Source organism: Dipodomys merriami, unplaced genomic scaffold (assembly GCF_024711535.1).
Source record: "Dipodomys merriami isolate MVZ:Mamm:240054 unplaced genomic scaffold, mDipMer1.0.p SCAF_2, whole genome shotgun sequence".
Classification (NCBI taxonomy): Eukaryota; Metazoa; Chordata; class Mammalia; order Rodentia; family Heteromyidae; genus Dipodomys; species Dipodomys merriami.
Genome location: NW_027203381.1, coordinates 89,205,831 through 89,228,430, shown reverse-complemented (window position 1 = coordinate 89,228,430; position 22,600 = coordinate 89,205,831). Strand labels below are relative to the sequence as shown.

At 38.1% G+C, this 22,600-nt stretch overlaps 2 protein-coding genes across 7 annotated transcripts in view; one reads left to right on the top strand and one right to left on the bottom strand.

Annotated features, from left to right (window-relative positions):
- The window catches only part of Cmss1 (cms1 ribosomal small subunit homolog), a 295,468-nt gene that overhangs the window by 36,392 nt on the left and 236,476 nt on the right, over positions 1-22,600 (top strand). The gene's annotated exons all lie outside the window — the stretch shown is intronic.
- Filip1l (filamin A interacting protein 1 like) overlaps positions 1-22,600 on the bottom strand; it is a 240,612-nt gene that overhangs the window by 35,862 nt on the left and 182,150 nt on the right. Inside the window, exon 1 of one of the 5 annotated variants that reach the window (XM_070030390.1) lies at positions 14,922-14,999. The exons of the other annotated variants lie outside the window; for them this stretch is intronic. The gene's annotated coding sequence lies outside the window, so the exon portion shown is untranslated. Of the gene's footprint in view, positions 1-14,921; positions 15,000-22,600 lie in introns of those variants that run through there. 5 annotated transcript variants of the gene reach the window in all.

Genomic DNA, 22,600 nt, shown 5'->3' with positions numbered 1-22,600 from the left:
TCCTTGTTTGCCTCTTGCTCTTTTAATGGGAGTTTTCACTGTTTAGTCTAATTTTTAATAGCTTTCATAAAAATACTTATGGCTAGAGTCCTTTATTCTATGTAAGCTGCTTCCTCTTATTTATCTCACAAGTCAAAGGTTTTTTTTTTCTTGTTAATTACAACTACAGCATACCATAGCTATAATGTAATGTTGGATTCATTTGACTTGGTCAGCATGCTCTAGAAGAACAGTAACACTTTTTTTTTGGCATCTGCTAGCCAAGTATGAGTGTACATCTGTGTCTGCTTTATGTCCTTGTTACTGAAGATCCTGTCATCATCACTGAGATCATTCAGAGACATCATAAATGGGTCCAGATTGAGCAAGCTGAGTTACTACTTTCCTTCATTGTAAAACAAAAATTAGGGCATAAAGTAATGGAGGAGAATTTAGCTTGGTGTCAGAGGAATATATAGTAGAAATGGGTCAAGACATACTATTTGAACAATTTTGTTTGGTTTCCAAGGGTTAGGGGAAGTGAAATTATAGGATTCAGATAGTCAAATGACTCATTAAATATAAGGAACTTGGCAATTTTTAGCAGACAAACAGGATTATAAGAAAGCTTAGGAAATGCTCAAATTGAGTGGAATTGGGGCAAATCTTGCTCTCTGAACAGCAAAGAGTAATTGGCTGAAACAATGAGTTCCTACAAAAATAAACTGCTGAAAGGTCAAGTTAAGAGCTAAAAGGACTGTGCACCCACCTTAGAGTATCATGTATAATTCTCTTATCTTGAAACCAAAGGAGGTGTCTATGGAATCTGAAATAGGAAAGACAACCTCCATGCCCAATTAGTGTGCTTCAAAAGGTGCTAGGGCTGAGTAAGGGAGAAAGAACAGGGGAGTAAGAATATATTGAGTAAATCTGTGTCAGAATAATTACTTAGAGTCTGAATTATGTCTAGTCCACTTCCATGCTGTTATTATCTAGGGGACTTTGTAATCAGAACCTTGAGGTGTAATAGGTGTTGGCTTAATACCACTAATATGGGCTGTGGTATAATTCAGTGGTAGAGTGATTTTCTTGAGTATGTGAGACTCAGGGTTTGATCCCCAGCATCACAAAAAGTAAAATGGAAAAAAAAAAAACACCATAATGTTGTGCCTCCCTTATGTCCCTGCTCATATTTTTTTTTTTCTTGTCATTTCTTGGATTTTTTTTGTAGGCTCACATCTGCAATCTTAGCTACTCAGGAGGCTGAGTAGCTAATATTCCAAACCAGTTTTGCAGAAAAATCTGAAAAGACACTTATCTCCAGTTAGCCAGCAAAAGCTAGAAGTGGAAGTGTGGCTCGAGGTAGCCTTGAGTGAAAAAAACTAAGGGACAGTGCCTAGGGCCTGAGTTTATCCAGTATCTGCTTACAAAACAGACAAAAAACAACCAACCACACAAACAAAAACACTGTGAAGATTTTGATCCTTAAGGTGGCTCAGGGGTAGAGCGCTTGCCTTGCATGCATGAGGCTCTAGGTTCGATTCTCCAGCACCACATAAGCAAAAAAGCCAGAAGTGGCGCTGTGGCTCAAGTGGTAGAGCCCTAGCCTTGAGCTGAAGAGCTGAGGGACAGTGCCCAGGCCCAGAGTTCAGGCCCCATGACCGGACCCTCCAAAAAAAAAAAAAAAAAAGAAGAAGAAAAAAAGACATGTATGTTGAAATGTGATGTGCTGCTCACTTAAAAATTTTAGTAGGATATTAACTATTTCTGGTGGTCTCTACCTACTACCTGCCAATAGTAACAAGTACCTGAAATTCAGTTGTGCCAACCAAAAGATGTCTCCAGACATTGTAGATATTTTCAGAGTGGGATTAGAACAAACAATTTTAGGATATAGTTAATTTAAGGAAAAACTTCTGTTAGATATTCATTCATTTTTCTCTGGACATTCAGAACTCCTTAGACTCCTCAAATATATTTGAGATCAGCCTCTATTTTTCATTTTTTTGTTCACAGATTTACTGTATAGCTCTTCTCCCTTGCTGGAAGAAAACAATACACTGAATGGGCACTGTCCAGTGAAATGCCATCATATTAAAACAGATGCTTAATAAGCTGGGTGCTGGTAGATCATGCCTGTAATCCTAACTACTCAAGAGTCTAGATCTGAGGATGGCAGTTCAAAGCCAGCCTGGGCAGGAATGTCTGTGAGACTCTTACCTCCAGTAAACCACCAGAAAACTGGAAGTAGCACTGTGGCTCAAGTGGTAGAGCTAAAGCCTTGAGCTAAAGAGCTGAGGGGCAGTGCCCAGTCCAGAGTTCAAGCCCCACAACTGAGACACACACACACACACACACACACACGCACGCATGCACGCACGCACACACGCACGCACGCACACATAGGATGCTAATAGCTGACCTTCTCAAAGTGTCTCTGATCTGCTCATCTTACACTTGCGCGTCTATCCTTGAGTGTAAATATGTAACTTTCTCTCCTGGGTTCCATACTTGTTTTTGGAGACTCAAGGAACGGGTAGGCCAATTGATTCTGGACATACCAGAAAGGAACAGTCTTCTTTCTATTTATGCTATTGTTAAGCTGGGTTTCCTTGATTTAAAAAAATGTTGAGAAGACTAATGAGGATGTTTTGTAATATTTTATGATCTCTTCAGAAGAAAGTGAACAGTTAAGAGTATAAAAGTTGTGTTGTGGCTTCTATTCCTGCTAAATATGGGTTGAAAGATAGCCATATTAACTGAGGAACAGGTCTTGCAGGATTTTTATATTGATTTTTGTTCTGTTACCTCTGTGTAACCTAGGCTTTTCTTCCTCAAATTCCCTATCTTAATAAGCTAACTGGAATTATAGGTATTACCATACCTAACTCACATTGCTTTATACTTAAGTTATCAGTTATCCTATACGTGTATACACACACACACACACACACACACACACACACACATAATTTCTAAATATATATTATTTGTAAGATCTCTATTAAAAGATGTAGTATGGTCTTCCTGCTTTATTCATTTTTCCATCTGTAACTGATTTTCATTTCTTATATGTATTTCTAGAGTTTTCATATAAGTAACCAAGCAAATACAAATAAAAGTTTCTTATTCTTTTTAAATACTTCTTAGAAATTTTTCCATTAAATTACTTTTTTTTACCACGGGCAGAAAAAGGGAATAGAATGAATATGTTTATTAAAAAAATCTTCATGGGAAAGGCTAAACATTTTTTGAATTAAAAATGGAATAATGTGTAAACTTATGGGAATTGCATACTTTTGCTATTTTTATTTTTTTGCCAGTTCTGGGGCTTGAACTCAGGGCCTACACACTGTCCCTGAGCTTCTTTTGCTAACGGCTAGCACCACTTGAGCCATAGCACCACTTCCAGCTTTTATGTGGTACTGAGGAATCGAACCCGGACTTCATGCATGCTAGGCAAGCACTCTACCACTAAGCCACATTCTCAGCCCTATTTTGAAACCTTTTAAGACAAATTACAATAGTAAAAATTGTTTGACTTGTAATAGCGCTAGATTTTTGTTTATATCTGTTTACAGTGTCTGTTGTAGCACCTCTGTTTATTTTCTTCATTGAGAAATTTGAAGCCTAAGTGGATTAAATACCATGCAAAACCATCATTATGATAGCATTGGAATTGGAATGTGACTCTAATTCTCAGTGTACATCTTGTTTATAGAGAAAAGAATTCTGTGACAATTGATTATTATGCTTATTATACAGGTATGGGAAGGAAAAAATTAAATTAATTTACCAAGCATAAATAACCAGGTCAGAACAAAACCTTTGTTTGGTTGTATATATGTATATATTGTTTAATTTAATTTTTTCACTGAGCAAGGCCATATGCTAGAACCAGGCTTAGAAAAGTTTCCCCTCTCCCATCCTGTCTCCTGCTATCTCCCTTTTGGTCATTCTGTCAAGCCATACTAACTTCCTGGTCATTTCTCTAAATACAACCCAAATTTTTTTGTGCTGCGGACTCCCTAGAAAGTGGGAAGAAGTCCTCCTTTCATCTAGTACCCTATAGCATACTATATTTACTTATCTGATCTCTCCTTATAGAATATAGACTTGATGCAGGTATTTTCAGTGATGGACCAATAATTGTTCTCTCTTAATATTGAGTGGTATGATTCTATCTTGAGAACAATGCCTGATACTTAATTAGTATTGAGTAAATATTTGCTAAATATTTGGGGGGGGGGAAAACCCTGCTTTTGAATCAGGTATGATTTTAGGGACTAACAGTAATAACAATAAACACCTAGTCTTTTTTCACCCTCTAACCTCGGAATAAGAGTTAGTTGAACAAGTGTTATATGATATGTGCCATATTAAGTCCTGCAAATTGTTAATTTGTCAAAGGTTGTCCTGTGAGTAATTGGCAGAACTAGAACACCAGGATTTGCTGCAAATCCTGTTTCTCACAACCAATAAAGACATCCATACTTTCTATTTCATATATCTCATTTTTCCATCCTTACCAGTGAATTTATGTTGTAATATTATTTCTGACACAAAGGCACATCAATAATCACTAGCACTAGCACTCCATTTCTGTGGACTCATGGCTACTTTGAGCCTTGATCATCAGACATTAGCAAATATTCTCTTAATCATTGTAATAATATAGCAAATTTAGTAATTTGGCAAACATTCATAATTATTTTTAGAAGGTTTAAAAAAGTGTGACTTTGCCAGTAATAACATCTCACATTTCCCAGAGGAGGTGAATTTGTCATAAATACCATTTCATTGAACATTTCAAGGAACTTAAAGTTCTCGGAAAGTATTTTTAAAAGGCAGCTTTTACTCAGACTTGAAGGGCATATTAACTATATACATTAGAAATGTGTGTGTATCTTATCCAGGATATTTGTATTTCTCTTACTGCTCAAAATCCATTTGTATTTAGAAGATCTTTATATATATTAGTAGACATAAAAGACCAAAGCAGGGATCAGTCTAGTGAACTAATAGATAAATTCACTAGATTCTCACTTGTCTTCTGGCATTCCTCACAGAGGAAGTAGCTAAGGTAAACTCATTTGAACTTACTAGTGGGAAATTCAAACTTCAGAAATTTAGAAACCACAATAATGGGCTTATGCTTTACTGTAACTGCTGAAGTCACACTGTTCGCCATAGAAACAAGGTAGAGAGAAGCCCCACGAGTTTAAAATGTGAACCATTTTGCTCCTGCAAATCTTTCTGTTTTTGTTATTTTGTTTTTTGCCTTTCATTTTAGCTGTAGTAAATTAGTACCCAAGGGAAATAGGAAAATGTAATACAATAAATAGTACTTAGAGGCTGGAATATCCAAAGAATGAAGGTTGCCATGTGGCCTGGCTTCTTGCTAAGTGAACGATTAGCTCATGAACCACAATGAACATGTTCCATGTACCTCAACTGCTTCTTGTAGTCCTTGAGATTGATTGGTTTATATCTGTTTCATGATTTTTTGGAAAGCTAGAATTTGGACCATATCTAAAATCTGATTATAGACAGGCAGAAAATTTTATTCTAGACTCTTTTGGAACGTAAGTAACCATTTTCTTGAGATCTTTGTTTTATATACATTACAAAAATTAGAATTATTTTGGTATCTGTACATTGTTTTATTTTCCTTGCCTAACTGTCCAGAGTATTCAGGTTAATTCTTTTCTGCCTTTTGTGAGTAATAGAATTTAAACTTACTTCCTTTTCTTTGAGTTAAGTTCTCTTAAAATGAATTTGTTCAATAAAATACTGTGACTGTGTGGTGAAGGCAACTGAACTGAGATTCTGCAGTGATCAGCAGTAAGTCTATCAGAAATGAGGGCACAGACTATCCCCTTCTCTTGGCCCTGGACCTGCTGTTGGTTTTATCTTGAGCAAGAGATTAACTTAGTTATGTTTATCTCTGTGAGAATGAGTCTGTTAAAGTGTAAAATGTACCCAATATATGTGCAAATTAAGCCTCTATCAACAGTCTTTTTCTCTCTTCTTTCCTATATTACATTATATCTAGTCACATGTCAAGAGATTTTATGGCTTCTTGACTGATCCATAATAATATTGGAAACCTTAGGTAGAATTTCATGAGATTCAGATTGACAATTGGTTCTTATATAGAAAGAATTTAATATTGTCCAATTTGTAAGCGTGTTGTAAAGCAAACAAATGTCCAGATACCTAAAGTAATAAATTGAGGGGCTAGGAGGATGGCTCAGTGGTGGAGCGCTTGTCTTGCATGCCTGAGGCCCTGGGTTTGATTCCTCAGCACCACATAAGCAAAAAAAAAAAAAAAGCTGGAAGTGGCGCTGTGGCTCAAGTGGTAGAGCGCTAGCCTTGAGCTGAAGAGCTGAGGGACAATGCCCAGGCCCACGACCGGACCCCCCCCCCAAAAAAATAAATAAAATAAATAAATTGAAGATACAATTAAACTGAAAATTTAAGACCTATGGGAAAATATTTAGACTGTTACCTTTCAAAAATGTGTCTAAGATTTGATTATAAAAATTATTTTACTTTTTTTTTAATGTATGTACCAATGAGGCCTGGTAGAACTTTCAAGGGCAAAGAGGAAATTCTAGGATAGCTTTTAACTGCTCGATAGCTTTGGCGTACTTCAGGTGACCAGGACCTCTTTAGGAACCTTGGGTGGATTTCTCACAGAAAGAATTGCCTTCTAGCAAGGGAATCAGGATAAAGGAGAATTTCTCTTATCATTGGCTGAGGTGAGGCACTAGAGAGGTGAATTTTCATCAATAAGCTTAATACTTTACCTTAAAAGGCAGCTCTTTGCTCCCAAGACAACCTCTTATACCTAAAAGACTGGAAGGACTCCTGCTGTAACACCAGACGATTAAAGACCACTTTCCTTGTGGGTGGATGACTGGCATAACCAGAAGAGAAACAGACGCTGCATTTGCTATAGGTGTGGCACTGTGGGGCTTCGTTATCATCACATCAAACCTTTACCTTAAAACTTGAGACTTTTCAGATGTCCCTTTCTGTGTAAGTCAAATGTCCCAAAGGCCAAATAATGGACTTAATAATCAATATTTGTGCCCTGATCCTAACTCAGTTCCCTCCCCCCTGCTCAGATTCTTTTGGTTGTTGTTTAATGCTGGGTTTTGATCTTGCACTTGTTGTACCACTTGAACCATGCCTCTATCTTGAGATATGGTCCCATGAATGTCTCTGCCTGAGAAAGGCTCTAAATCTCCTGAGTAACTAGGATGGATTTCAGGTATGAGCCACCAGCACCTGGCTTCTGGTTCTTTTTTTTTTTTTCCGGTCATGGGGCCTGAACTCTGGGCCTGGGCGCTGTCCCTTAGCTCTTCAGCTCAAGGCTAGTACTCAAACACTTGAGCCACAGCACCACTTCTGGCTTTTTCTGCTTATGTGGTGCTGAGGAATCGAACCCAAGGCCTCATGCATGTGATGTAAACACTCCACCACTGAGCCACCTTCCCAACCCACTTCCGGTGCTTTCTATAGTAGACTTTTTTTTTTTTTAAATCTTGCTCAGGATTGAACCCAGGCCCTTGTACATGCAAGAAAGCACACTACCAGTAAGCCATGTTTCTCAGCCCTCCTCCCACCCCCAGTAAACTTTAATGGGATAAATATGCCATACTCTTTGGAATACTCGTCAGTATTCCTGTTCTTGCAATTTTTGAATACAGATATTCTATATTGCTTCATACTATTAATTGTTCTGATACACTAGTTTTTCTCTTAAACCAACTATCAGCTTATTAAAAGATGAACACTTCTGTATCCCCACATGAGTTTAAACTCTATATACATACTTGATAACCAAATGTTTGAGAGGTAAGAGGAACTCTTTTCTTGGAGTATAACACATTCTTAGGCTAAATGGTGGCTAAAGTTCTCAAATTTTATTCTTGTTAGTAGACTAGAGGACAACTAGAGATGTATTCCTTGTTCCTGTCACTTTTAACATGAAGGAACTACAGTCTAGTGAGCAATTTACTTGGAGATAAATTTAGATGAGTCTAAGTAGGGGAAATGGGTTAGTGAATCAACTTTGCCCGTGATTCTTTATATTTTGTTTATCCTAATGCATTCTAGGAGTCTAGAAGTAGAATCTTATCAGGTATTTTATTTGGGGGTAGATAAGTGAAGCCAGAAATCACAGAGTTGGTACTATCTTTATTTATTTCAAAGGCTTCCATATTATCAGTTGTATGAAAGCCTGAAAGATAATATGCATCTTCAAGTATATTTTTATTTTAATTCTATGAGATTTTTTTCATGAAAACAGGTGAACTGGTATTTCTAAAAATTAGATAATTTCCCAGTCATCAGGTATGTATTCATTTTTGCAGAACTTCAGTGATTCTTCAGCTCTCCTGCAGTTTCAAGTTATCACACTAGCAAACTAAGGCTAAGGGACTTCTACAGTGTCTCATTGCATTTTTGTTTGCACCAAGAAAACAGGAACTTTCTCTTCTTCCTAGGCCCCTGGGTCCAGCAATTCCTTTCTTCAAATTTAGCAACAGCAGGCACTTGCATCTTATCAGTCCAAATATGAATAATGTTGTACATTCTGCTTATGATCTCTATTCAGAGATTTGTTCTTGTTGATTTATATTTTAAGAAGGAGTTTTTAAAAAGAGAAGAAAAAACTTACTTCACCTTTAAACTTTTGTTCCACAATTGGTTGGCCTTGAGACACAATAAATCTGGCAAACTTGTTTCTGTCAGTGCAGCCTATCTTGAAGGGCTGACCTCATTCTTAAGAGGTTCAGTGACTTGGAGCTCTCTCAAGCTTATGTGCAACAATTGTGTTATGCTGTCCTTCACTCCCATGTGGACTTACTTCCACAGATTACCTCCATTTCCTTCAGCTGATTTGTCTTTATAAAGATATATGATCAGTAACTTACATTTTTATATAGACTGTTTTGCTTCATCAGAGTTCCCTCAAGGATTCCATCTTCATCCCGTATTGAGAGATGCCTAGGATAAACACACACTTACCTTTTATGACCTTTGTGGAAACAAAGGTTAACCACCCCAGTGGATTGATGGAAGAACCAAGAAAAGAATTCAAAGTTACCCTGTTACTTCTTTTTTTTTTGAGAGAAGCCTGAAATCTGGGCTTTAAGCTATCACTTAGCTTTCTTGCTTTGGGCTAGTGCTTCACCACTTGACCCACATCTCTAGTCCAGCATTTTGCTATTCAGAGATGGCTTTGAACCATGATATGACAAGTCTCTCAGCCTCTTGAGTAGCAAGGATAACATAGCTCACCTCATTATGCTTACTATTTGGTCTCCATTAAGACAATATCCTGTTTATGACAATGCTTTTAGCAAGCAAGCTGGGCAAATGACTATTCTTTTGAAGCTTTTAAAAATAGACACATATTGCTTACCTTTATTTTTATTTACAACCAATTGACTTCTACAATGTTTGATTAGTCCATCAAAAGGATGGACTAATTGAAGGGATCATGGATCACTGAGAAATTATAAGAATTTCTGGTTTTATTAATTCAGTGGTGTTCACTGCTAAGAATACCGGTTAGGTTAGTGACCTGGTATTGTATATTGTGAATGTAGTTGCTGGGTCTCTTGTTCTGTAGTGCACTTAATCTTACTTTGCCGCTAATGAACAGAAGTTCAAGTCCTTATGGATTCACAGGTTGGCAATGGTATTACCTAACTGAAATTATAGAAAAATCTCCTTATCTGGTATGTGCAAATTTAGATATAGGACTACCCATGGAAACTTTGGAATCAATGTCTCTTTGGGAAAAGGCAATCTGATAATTTCTAGTTTCCATAAAGATAAACTATTTGGGCCCCATGATAGCATCTTTTAGGCCCTTAGCCCAGGAACAGAGATTAGAGAAATCCAGAGGAATCCACCCCTTCATTAAAGACAAAACCACTGTACTGTTGTACATTTGCTTCCAGTACATTCCATACCCCAGGGCGGTTCACCTGGTATTCTTTCACCACCCTCAATCTCATTATTTTGGGGAGGGAGTTAAAGTGAGGTAGATGGAGGTGGGCAGAGAGCAGAGAAGCACCTGACTTCACTGTTTGGATTTAATGTGAGCCTGACTTGTTTTCTTGCTTTTGTTTTTGTAAGTCAGCACTGTGTGGTTAATTTGGGGATTTGTTTGGGGCTCCTGAACAAATATAAAAAACAGTGTCCTCCTTAGTTTACCATTGTCAGAAGTACTCCCCTCCCTTTCTTTCTTCCTTCCTTCCTTCCTTCCTTCCTTCCTTCCTTCCTGCTTTCCTTCCTTCCTTCCTTCCTTCCTTTCTTCCTTCCTTCCTTCCTTCCTGCCTTCCTGCCTTCCTGCCTTCCTGCCTGCCTGCCTGCCTGCCTTCCTTCCCTCCTGCCTTCTTTCCTCCCTCCCTCTCTTCTCTCTCCCCTCTCTCTCTCTCTGTCTGTCTCTCTCTGTCTCTGTCTCTGTCTCTCTTTCTTTCCCCAGTAAGAAGCTTCTGGGTTGTAATTCATTTATCCCATATTCTTCTTTCCTAATACCATATACTAACTGTAGCTAGATACTTTCCTAGAGACTAAAGCTGATCCTGTAGGAATTTATAATCTAGAAGACATACAGTAAACAAGTAGTAAATGTATAAATTAGTGTCACATTTCCAATGCATGTGTGAAGAAAAATAATGCAGGGTATATCATCCAAAGCTTACATTCTTCAATGTGACTTCCTCTGTGTTTTGGGGGGAAGGTGAGCCCCTGAATTACAAGCTGTAGAAATCAGACAAGTATAAAATGCTTAGTTAGAAGATATTGAGAAGTCACATCTCAAGTTAGCCATTGAAAACTCTGTATCTTTGGCCCAGAGTAGAAACTCTTCCCAGAACATCTCTCATCTCCAAGTGGAGCAGGAGTTTTGTATCCACCTTTAAGTACATTTCTTATTTATTTCCTTTGTTCTCTTTTCTCTTCCATTGTTGTGGCTTGACTGAACTGTATTAATATTTAACTCCTTTCCTTTCCACTTTCTTTGTAAAAATGAATTTATGTCCAATTATCACCTACTGTGCCAATATAACTTCTGGGACTTCTGTTTGCTTCTTTTCCAAGCACTAACTAAAGATGAAATCAATAATGGGCTATGTAGTCAAAGAATGTAGGTGGCCCTGGCGCTACCTTTGGGTAGTAGTACAGCTCCAGGCAAGTCACAGAGTGGGTATCAAATTCTATAATAAAGTGGATCAGATAACCTTCACTACCTCTTCCCAAATAAAGATCTGCATACTCTATAGTTGTACGTGCTTGTGTATGACCATACTCTTGAGCTTCATGGTATACCATTTGTTCATTGAGTGGAACTTACTAAGGCACTTTTCCAATTCATATCTGTAGAGTACAGTGTTTGCTATTCATATCTAATACATGCCCTTTTTTGCTTATAATAACAATCCTTTTGGCTAGAATTGGTAGTTATTAGAAATGAGTGGTGGGGTGCATGGCTACACCTCTACCTGTCCAGTTTACATTTACCTATTTCTTTTAATACTTAGTTATATTCATACTTCATGAACAAATCAGGGAAAAATCAGAAAATAATTGTATTCTTAAGAGTTAGTATTACTTTGGAAGCAGTAGAGCAAAGAATTGTGAAGGTGGTCAGAGTAGAGAAAGACTACTGCTAATGTGTCTTCTACTATTCTTGGCTTAGAATTACAACTGCTGTTGTCCTGTCTTAATCTGCTAAAGCATCTGTGAGAATAAGCATGAAGAGGCTTCTCTCATGTCTAAAATAATAATATAATAATAACCAAATGATTTTTACCTTATGTGCCTTTTCACCTTTGTTTGCCCAGCTTTTCTACCCAAAGGTATAGTTTTGGTACAGATGATGATTAGAGAGAGAATATCAACTCTGTTTTTAAAAAGAGAAGGATGTGAAAGTGCTTATAACAGTGTGAGTAATGATTCCCTTGGAATTATTGCACCTAATTGAATGACTCAAGACACGAATGTCCTCCATAATTCAGATAACCAGACAGGGGAAGGCCTAAAAATTATTGCAGCATACATTAAACATGAAGTAAAGATGGTTCAGAAATATTGTGGGGATGGCAGAAACAATGATAGAAATATTTCTTTGAATATGCAGTATCTCTACATTTTTAAAACCTTATTTAAACTTAATTTTTAGAAACTAACTTTAAATTAAAACTAAATTTGAATACAAATCAGGCAAACTCAAAATCACTTAAAATTAATGATATACCCAAGAGGATAAGGTAGGATGTGTTAAATTTTTCCAAGATAATGACTGGCTATGTGAACAAAGATGGGACATTTTAGTTTCTGAGGGAGCTTGAGACCAATATTGCTTTAGATCCTCTGGCTCTTACTCCACAATATCTAGTCATTTATAAACAGTTATCTTCCTGCTCTTCCTGGCTTTTTTCTTTAAATAAGAGACTATTAGTTTTTTTCATTTGCCTTATAAAATGTTCACTTTGCCTTGAAACATTAGATATAGCTAGACCATGACCTAGGAAGAATTACTGGAATTTCATTTTTAGCCCATTCACATTTTTAACCGCAAAATCCATTTATTACCAAAGATACAGTTTTAGAGGGAAAGGGGCAAAAAAAACCTTAACAGGAAATCCAAAATGTTATTGATTTTATTCTCTCTCTCTCTCTCTCTGTAGGAGAAGAAAATGGAAATTAGGAAACTGGAACATGAAAGGAGTCAGGGCTTGATTCATGTTTTCATACTGGCTATCACTATTGACTCCATCATAGCATTAGGAAACTATTATAGAAATACCAGTAATTGACAGCTAAAATAAACTGCCATAAAGTGAAAAATAAACTTGTTAAGCATAAATTGTGTGGTCAGTGTGGAAGTGTAAAAATTCATATTCACTCTATCAAAAACATTTTCCCATCATAGAGATTGTCCCAAGAACTAAAAAAAATGCTTATCTAAAGACCTGTGAGATTATTTATTTATGGTAACTTTAAGTTTTAAAACACCTTCATATCTGATTAAGGTTTTTAAATCATGTTTTAAACTAATAAAAGAAAGAACACTGTAGAATATTAAAATGTCATAAAAAAGTTTTAAAGTTGATGCTGTATGCTTTAAAATTATAAAGGCAGACTCTAGAAATCCAGCTTATTAGAGCTTTTGATAGAGGTTTTGATTTTCAATAGTTGAGTAATCATTTGTGGTACAGATGGTACTTTGGGTATAGCTGAAACAGTAATTGATGTTTTCTTTTTCCCCTATCTCTGCTAGTTTCGAAGTGCAAAATACCTTTTTCCCCAAGCTACAATTTTTCAGCTTCTAAATTCTGCCTCTATCAATAAACAACTTCTGAATATTCTGTACTTTTCTACAATGTCATGGGTGTTGGCCCTTTTCTTTTCATTATGGGAGACTTCCCTAGGTTTGAAATCATAGTTTGGGGAAAATCTTACTTTTGGGTACAAATTTACACTTTTACACACCCAATCTTCAGGCAAGATACCATGTAATTTTTCTTTTAGAATACAAAACCAAGTCTTGCATTGTACCAAACAAAATTAGCAAAACAAAACAAAAAAACCCAAAAGAGCAAAAATAGCACCAATGTTATATGCTTTAAAAAAACAAGAAACAAAACATCAACCTAAACAAACTACTTAAAAATATGGGTGTTTTAAGCAAATTTATTCTAAAAATGCTGTTTCAAATGATAAATCTTACATCTGGCTTTTTCCTTTCACTGACAAATATGCATTTGTAACACACATTTGAAACAGCTGTAAGCACTTTTCTGTTAAACATCCAACTAGTTACGTTACATGGCATTTCCAGTGCTAATAATATTGAGCATTTTTCATTTTTCATTAAGTCAATGTAAATGACACCCTATAATTTTGAGCTTTTATTGTATATACCTAGAAAACAGATTCTACTTAAAAAGGAAATAATTCTAGCTCACATTTCATTTAATTTTTGTTTTACAGTGTGTGTTCAGACCAGATACTTTGAGGAGGGAGAAATTATTTGCTCATTTTCTCATTGCTCTAAACTGGAACAGGACATAGACTTATGTTCTCTGCTGAGTTATTATGTAGCTTTTCATTATCTGCCAAATACTATCAACTGGAAGAATACATTTTTATCCATCGCCTATTCAGAGTGTAGACCTAATTATGATTCAAAATGCCACTGATTAAAATCATCCCACTGCTTAACTTTAAAATTAGTATCTTTCACACATGAACCATAATGTTAGCCCTCTGAAACTGTTTTTCAGTGTAGCACGCCACTTAGCCAATGACTGAGGTTGAGGTAGAGAGTTAGAACTTGTTCAGACTGACCTGTGCTTTGAGTCGGAACAGTATTTCTAAAATGTTAGTTAGTTTCACCCCAATTCCCAGATAATGCTTGGGTTTTGTTTTTTCCGTCTTTTGAGACTGATGAGGATAAAGGCAATGAGAAACTGGGCACCAACCTATCCTTTATCTTGGGGTAGGTGTTTCCGCACTCCGCTCCGGTGACCCGTGAGTAGGTCTAAGTGCAGGGGTAGTCCGAGGTGGTGTGCAACGCATTACACGCCAGTCCCGTCCCCACCTCCGCCCAGTCCCAGAGCCCGAGCCCGGGTGGACGTCAGTGGCCCCCACTTGTGGGAACACCTAAGGAGCACCCAGCCCTCCCCTCTACCTCAGGTCCCGAACCTGTGTTCCCTGCCGGAGAAAACTTTCCCTGAAAAGTTCTGTGTGAGTCGGAAAAGGGTTAGGCGCCGCACTCATTGAACGCGCTTGGGAAACCTGTCTGCAGTCGTCGGTGCAGAGACCATGCGACCCCAGGCGCGCTCCCTGCCTCCAGGCCTCCGGGACCCGACCGCAGCGCGGGGCGTTGGTGCGGAGCGGCGCTCCGGGCTTACCTGAGCTGCCGGCGGCAGAGCCGGGGCCGGAGCGGCTGGCGGGCGCTGCGAGCGGGCTGTGTGCGCTCCGGGAGGCGCCCGAACAATGCGAGCCGGCCTCCGAGCGCGCCCGGCCTAGGGGCGTTACGTCACCGCGCAGCCTTATAAGGCGCTCGGCATGTGCGGCGCGGGCGGCGGGGCGCGGTGACAGCCAGACCCTGGGCGGCGGCGGCGGAATGCGCCCTGGCTCCTCCGAGGTCCGGCGGCCAGAAGGGACCCTCGGTCACCTGCTCCCCACTGCGGGAATTGTCTGTGGGCTGGAGAGGCCAGCGCCTTCTGCCGGCCCCTCCAAGCCCGGGGAGGGGGTGGTCATGGTTGCTTTACTTGTAATTTTTTTTACTCCTGGGTCCCTAAAACCCCCGTTACTGCCTTGAATCCTTAATACAGTACTGTCCTCCTTATGTACGCTTTTGTGAATACACTTTTCTCCTATTCGTTTTGGAGTGGCAGGCAGGGGCAGGACAAGACAGGGAGCAGTCGAGGGTTTGGATAACTATGGACTGATCTAGCCTTCAAACCTTCTCTTTCCCCTTTGTAGCGAGTAAGGGTCCTCAGAGGACAGTATTTTATTTCCTGATGATGTAACTACCAAACAATTCTTGAAGTGATGATGGGAAGGCCAGATGAAATCTTGTTTTAAAATGTTTTTACTGAAAGAACCTCATTTCCCATTTCTTTAGGCCAGTGTCTTAATGCAAGCAGTTAAAAGTAATAAGAAAATCTTTTTAAAGGTATTAAAGTTTTATGCTGTACTTGTAAGACAAAAGTAAAAATAGAATTTTAGAACCAGTTTTCAATCAGTTTGTTCTTTCTACCAGCAAACAGTAAGACAAAATCAGACATGAGAAGAAAAGAGACACTGCCCAAATGGAGCAGAATTAACTCTCTTATCCTCTACTATGGGAGATTTACTTGTATAAATCCTCTTTCTTGTGAATGAGAATTAGCCTTCTCATTATCTTGAATATTGATGAAAGAATAATCTTAGAAGTTCTAGCCCAACTATATGAATCTGCTGAATAAATTAGAGCTGTAGTGTCTTTAGTTGCAAGCTTCAGATGTGTACTTTTAGTAGCTTGAGTCTATTTAAAACCTCTTTTAAAATTACATTAAAATAGGATTGCTCCCTATTATGATGTACATATGTCTATAGAGTTATTGCTCCCATATGTTTTGTCAACCAGGCATAATGAAAATAGTCTGTTTCTTTTTCTTAGTGTGAAGTGGAGAAAGGATGGCTGCAAAGTTATATAGTTTAAATGGTGTGGAATAAAGGAATAAGCACTTGACTTATGCTAAACTGGGAGTTCACTTTTCCAGTTCTTGTAGACCACTCTACTGAGAAACTAGTCATTCCTGTTACTCATTTAAGTATGTCTGACAAGTAAATTAAAGACAAGTGGATGGCATACTCTTCCAACTGAATTTAAAATTTAATAGTTGAGCCGGGCACGGTGGCTGATGCCTGTAATCCTAGTTACTCAGGAGGCTGAGATCTGAGGATCCCCGGGTTCAGAGCCAGTCCATGAGACTTTTTTTTTTTGGGTTTGGTCGTGGGGCCTGAACTCTGGGCCGGGGCACTGTCCCTCAGCTCTTCAGCTCAAGGCTAGCACTCTACCACTTGAGCCACAGCGCCACTTCGGCTTTTTTCTTTTTGCTTATGTGGTGCTAAGGAATCGAACGCAGGGCCTCAGGCATGCAAGGCAAGGACTCTACCACTGAACCATCTTCCCAGCCCTCATGAGACTCTTATCTCCAGTTAACCATCAGAAAATTGGAAGTGGCACTGTGGCTCAAGTGGTAGAGCACTCACCTTGAGCTGAAGAGCTGAGGGACAGCGCCCAGGCCCAGAGTTCAATCCTCATGACCTACAAAATAATAATAGTTGATTTACAGTTTAATATAAACATTTTAGATGTTGGTTTCTTCCTTTTATAGTTATGAAGTTCTTTGTAATTTTTTTAGATTTTTGTGGTTGCCTCTTTATACTTTTTGAAATTTTTGTATTAGCTTCCTTTTTACAAATTACTCTTCTGAAAATTGTATCAACAATTGAGTCTTGACTGGAAATTGATAGCATATAGTACTTTTACCCCAAGCAAGTATTTTTGTAGTTGGTTTTGTCTCCTTTCCCTTCTGATAGCAAAGTTTCCTCACATTCAGCATTGCTATTTCTTACATTTTTGTATAGTTTTGCACTTATTTTCATTCTTTTGACTTCCTGGTTCCAATGTGAAATGTTAGAAGAATTGCCTCATTTTTCTAGTTCTGTTCTGAAAATAGAGAAATTGAGTGAATACAAGACTTGCCTAAAGTTCTTGAAGCAAGGAAAAGAGGACTAGGACTCTTACACTTTTTATGCATGCTTGCTGCTGTCTTGCTCCATGAAGCACTTGCATCTGACCCTCTGTGATTCAGCTTTCCAACTAAGGTCATGGTATGTGACTACTTTCTTTAGTAGTCATTTACAACTCTCATTTATTTGAGCTTTCCCATCATGCCAGTGCCATGCTTAGTGATCCGCTTGCATTGTGTCATTTAATTTTTACAACTTTTGAGATAACATTACCCATACTTTTAAGATGAAGAAACACATTTAGAAGTATAAACTAGCTTGACTAAGTTTACACAGTTTAGTAAAGTAATAGTGTACAGGGACTTGAACCAGTGTTTTATATAGCCTTAGACTTATTTATCTTCTTTTAATGGTTTCCCAGAAACCATCAGAGGGATTATTGGTAAAAGAATATTATAACTAAAAAGAGTAGTTTATGTTTTCATTTTTCTTTTCTTTTCTTTTTTTTGTGGGTCATGGGGCTTGAACTCTGGGCTTGGCGTTGTCCCTGCATTCTTCAGCTCAAGGTGAGCGCACTACCACTTGAGCCACAGTACCACTTCCCATTTTCTAGTGGTTTATTGGAGAGAGGAGTCTCATGGACTTTCCTGCCCGGGCTGGCTTTGAACCACGATCTTCAGATCTCAGCTTTCTGAGGAGCTAGGATTACAGGCGTGAGCCACTGGTGCCTGGCTCGTTTTCATTTTTCAATCTGAGAAAAACTCAACACTTGAACTCAGAGAAAGAACCATCTTGATTGTCCACTGAATAATATTAACAGTGTAATTCACATTGGAATTATCATTGGCTTTGTATATTTTTCTAGGAGAAGACAGAAATGTGTCTTGTTCTAATAAACCTAGAATATTATGAGTCAAGAGGTTTGAGAAGATGGAACCTTTATCTGACACCATGGCTACCTGCATTGTGTCTTGCCAACTTCAGCCAGCTGTTTGTATTGTATGCCCTTAGCCCCAGGAGTTACTAAGTAGGCTTTTAAATTTTCTTCTCTTCCTAGCAAAGTCTCTTTGAAATACCATTTATATTTTCTTACTCTTTTTTGTTGTTGTTGGTCGTGGGGCTTGAACTTGGCCTGCGTACTGTCTCTCAGCTCAGCTAAAGGCTAGCGCTCTACCACTTGAGCCACAAAGCCACTTCCAGTTTTCTGAATGGTTTATTGAAGATAAGAGTTTCACAAACTTTCATGCCTGGGCTGGCTTATTTTCTTACTTTCTTACATGTATTTCTTATGAAAACCATACACTTGTGACCACTGTACTTCAACATTTTACTTGCTAACTACTCTCCAGTTACTCTCTCTTTCTCTTTTCATTTCATTATTAGGAATTCCCTACAAATCTGTGTACCTACAAATTGAAGTCCTTTCCACAACTAATAATCTGAATTTATGACTTAAATCCACAATAGCTTTAAGGTGCTACTTAAAAATGGTACTAAAGCATTTTTCTACAGAGCTGATTATTTTTTAATATGGGAAACGGGGTTTGTAGATTCGAAACCAGAAGGATTGACTGTGATTATTCATATAAATTATTTTTAATATAGTCAAACACCAATGACTATTGGCAGTTTCCTGTAGTTCAAACTAATGCAAGGAGGTAATTGCAATACCCTAGCAGCCTGTTACCAGTAAAGTAACCATAATGACAGTGTCATAATTTAGCTGGTCTAAAATAAAATTGCATGTCTAGCCAGTTACTTTTGTGTGGTGATAGTGTATTATTTCTTTTTTATGTCTTCTCTTCTTGCCTTTATTTCTTCTTTGCTATGTCAGTAAGTGCCAGAGAATCATTAATTAACTGAATCTTCTTGCACTTACACATAGCTTTACTCTGGTTCTTTCATCTCAGCAATGAAGGGTGTTGTATTCTGCTCCCTAGGAACTCTGTTCCAAGCTGTGAAGTGATAGCCCCAACTCTGAATGTACACATTTGTTTCTTTTGCTTCTATGAGGTAACAGATGTGGAAACACTATACATTAGTTCCCCTTTACCAATGTTGAAAAACATTGTGGAAAAAATTCCTAGATTAAAAAAAGCCTCATTACAGTATAATATATATATATATATATATATATAGAGAGAGAGAGAGAGAGAGAGAGAGAGAGAGAGAGAGAGAGAGTTATAAATCCATCTTATCACTACTTACTGTATTTATGTCTAACTTATAAATTAAAACTTTTCATAGATATATGATACAATACTATCCTCAGTTCAGGAATCTGCAGAACATCTTAGAACCCACCCTATAATGAATAAAGAGAAACAGCACACCTTGTCTCATAATCAGAACAGAGTAGGGACAGACTCAGGATGACATGGGTCTAGGCAGAGCTTCATAATCCTACCTTGCTTCTAGCTATAGCTGGATTAGCTGAAATAGAAGCCTTGGAACTAATGTACTCTACACCACCAACACTCCCCTTTTGAGAAAGCAGCTTGGCCTCTGAGCACCCAGTAATGCTAGCACACTTTCTCGCATTGTACAGTAGTGTAGACAGATGGCCAAGGAACTGAGCACCACATACAAGCAACTGTAGGCTGAAGCACATGGGATGTCTGAGGCTGAAAGCTTCTTGATCTCTGCATGCCTGGGCCATTCACTTTTTAATCTGACCTCTTCCTTTCATTCTTTTTTCTGTTCCCTGAATGTTGGCCGTTAGTAGGTTGATCTGGATGTACTTATAGATTACAGTGAATCTAAATATACATGAATTCCCTCTTACCTGCAATCTGTGCATCCATAGTTCTTGTGGTTTTGAGAAGCTCTTCAGCTATTTCTCCTTTTACTTCAGCTGAATAAAGTCTTTGTAAAACATAATGTTTTTCAAACTCTGGCCTGTGTGTGTGAATGTGTATATTTAGTTTAATTTTCTACATTTATTATATATTTTGATTATGCTAGTTGCTTTGGTGGAGACATTAGATCTTTCTTTTTTGCTTTTCGTTTTTCTGCCAGTTTCAGGGCTGGAACTCTTATTCATGTTCTTCCTCATGTGGCTTGCTTTTCTTGACAGGTACTCTACCATTTGAACCACACCTCCAGATTGGCTTTTGGCTAATTAATTGGATATGGATTCTCTAAGTTTTTCTGCTGTGCTGGCTTTAACCACAAAACTGACCTTGAACTCCTAGATAGCTATGATTATAGGCATGAGCCACTGGCACTTGACAACATGAAATCTTTTAAAAATAAATTTGCATACTCTCCCTAGATATGGTGGTCCCTGTGCCTACTGGCCCCTTAAACCATCACCATGGTTTTGTTCTTCAGTAGGGAAGCAAGGAAAACTGCATTTAGTAAGTAATCTTGTGGTGACCAGAGACTTTCTGGTCTTGATTTATGTGGGATGCTGTGTTCGCTTCAGGTTTTTTGTGAGCAAGCATATCAGTAGGTGAGCAGAATTACTTAAAGAGAATAAAGAGGCTATAATATGATGACACCATTACATGGGAAGCAGGAAAAGCCTGTGATTTAGACCCAGTACGTTTGCTTATTTATTCTTGCAAATATTTTGTGTTTCCTTGGTGACTAATAATAGTTTTGAGAAATTGTTGAACTCATAGTATTACTTCAGGAATTAAAAAAAAGGAAACCTGGAATCACAAAATTAGAGACTGAAAACCCCTATTAGGTCATCTTTGCTGTCCACTGCCAGGACAGATTTTTCTAAATACTTTATCTACTCCATTTTTTTAAGGGACCTTGTGAAATTGTGCTCTATAACTTATGTAATACTTTTTTGTTTTGTTTGTTTTAAAACCAGTGCTTTGCATTTACTAGGCAAGTGCTGTACCATTACACTCATACTATAAGTCCGGAGAGCTTTATTAGAGACCTCTATGTGACTTTCAGTGATTTCTACTTTTTAGACTCAGATTTATTCTCCAAAGCACTGATATATTCTGATAAAACTGGAGAGGAGCAGACTTGTTAGGTGATTGCAAATTTAACTCTTTACTAGATTAGATTATAACATAGATTATGCTATAAATTGATTTTAAAATAAAATTAATTTTTATGTTGGTTAGTTTTGTGGTATTGTCTTTGCTTTTTGTTCCAGTTGGCCTGCGCTATGATTTTCCTATTGTATTTCCTTGTGTCCATGGAGATGACAGCCACACATCATTTTTGTGCCCAGCCATTGTGCAGCCTGCCCCGCCCCTCTTCCCTCTCCCCCATGTCACCATGCTCAGCCATTGGTTGAGATGGAGTCTCACAAACTGGGCAGGCTTTGAACTGAAATGACCTTGAACTCAGTTGGCCTCAAACTGAGCTGGCCTTGAACCAAGATTCCTGATCTCTTCTTAAGTAGCATACAATGACTTTTGTAGGTGATTTTTATGTTTTATCTGATATTAACATGAGTAGACTTTTTTTGTTTTTTTTTTTGTCAGCCATGGGGCCTGAACTCTGGCCTGTGCGCTGTCCCTCAGCTCTCCAGCTCAAGGCTACCACTCTACCACTTGAACCACTGCACCACTTCCAGCGTTTTTTGCTTATGTGGTGCTGAGGAATCGGACCCAGGGCCTCCTGCATGCAAGGCAAGCACTCTACCACTGAGCCACTTTCCCAGCCCCTGATATTAACATGAATATGTACTCTTTCTTCTGATCAGTAGTTGTTTGATACATCTTACTCATGTTTTACTTTCAGCAGTATTACATTCTAATTTTCTATTTAAACAGCTCTGAGTTCAGAACTAATTATTGTTAGAATTGTTTTTAATCTAGTTAAATAAACTTTGTCCTTTAACAAGACAAATTAATTTGGACTTACCTTCTTTTTATTCATTTTCTCCCTTTATAGAAACACAATTTCTTCTGTATAGAACTTGTACACTGTATAGAAGTTGTTCTGCTCTACTAGAGATCAATTATCCTTTACATTCTTCCTCATATTTTAAGTTCTCAAAGTGTAAAGTTGATCAAAGTCTTAAGCCTGCTCCAAAATCTTTTTTTTGGGAGAGGAGGCCCAGTTGTGGGGCCTGAATTTGGGGCCTGGGCGCTGTCCCTCAGCTCTTCAGCTCAAGGCTAGCGCTCTACCACTTGAGCCACAGCGCCACTTACGGCTTTTTTCTTTTTGCTTATGTGGTGCTGAGGAATTGAACCCAGGGCCTCAGACGTACAAGGCAAGCGCTCTACCACTGAGCCACCTTCCCAGCCCTCTAAAATCTTAAAGACTTAGAACACTTTATAATTGAACATACCTTCCCAATTGGTAGATTACTGTCTCATATCTTAATTATTTTAGCTCTATAATTTTTATCTATCATTTGTAGTTT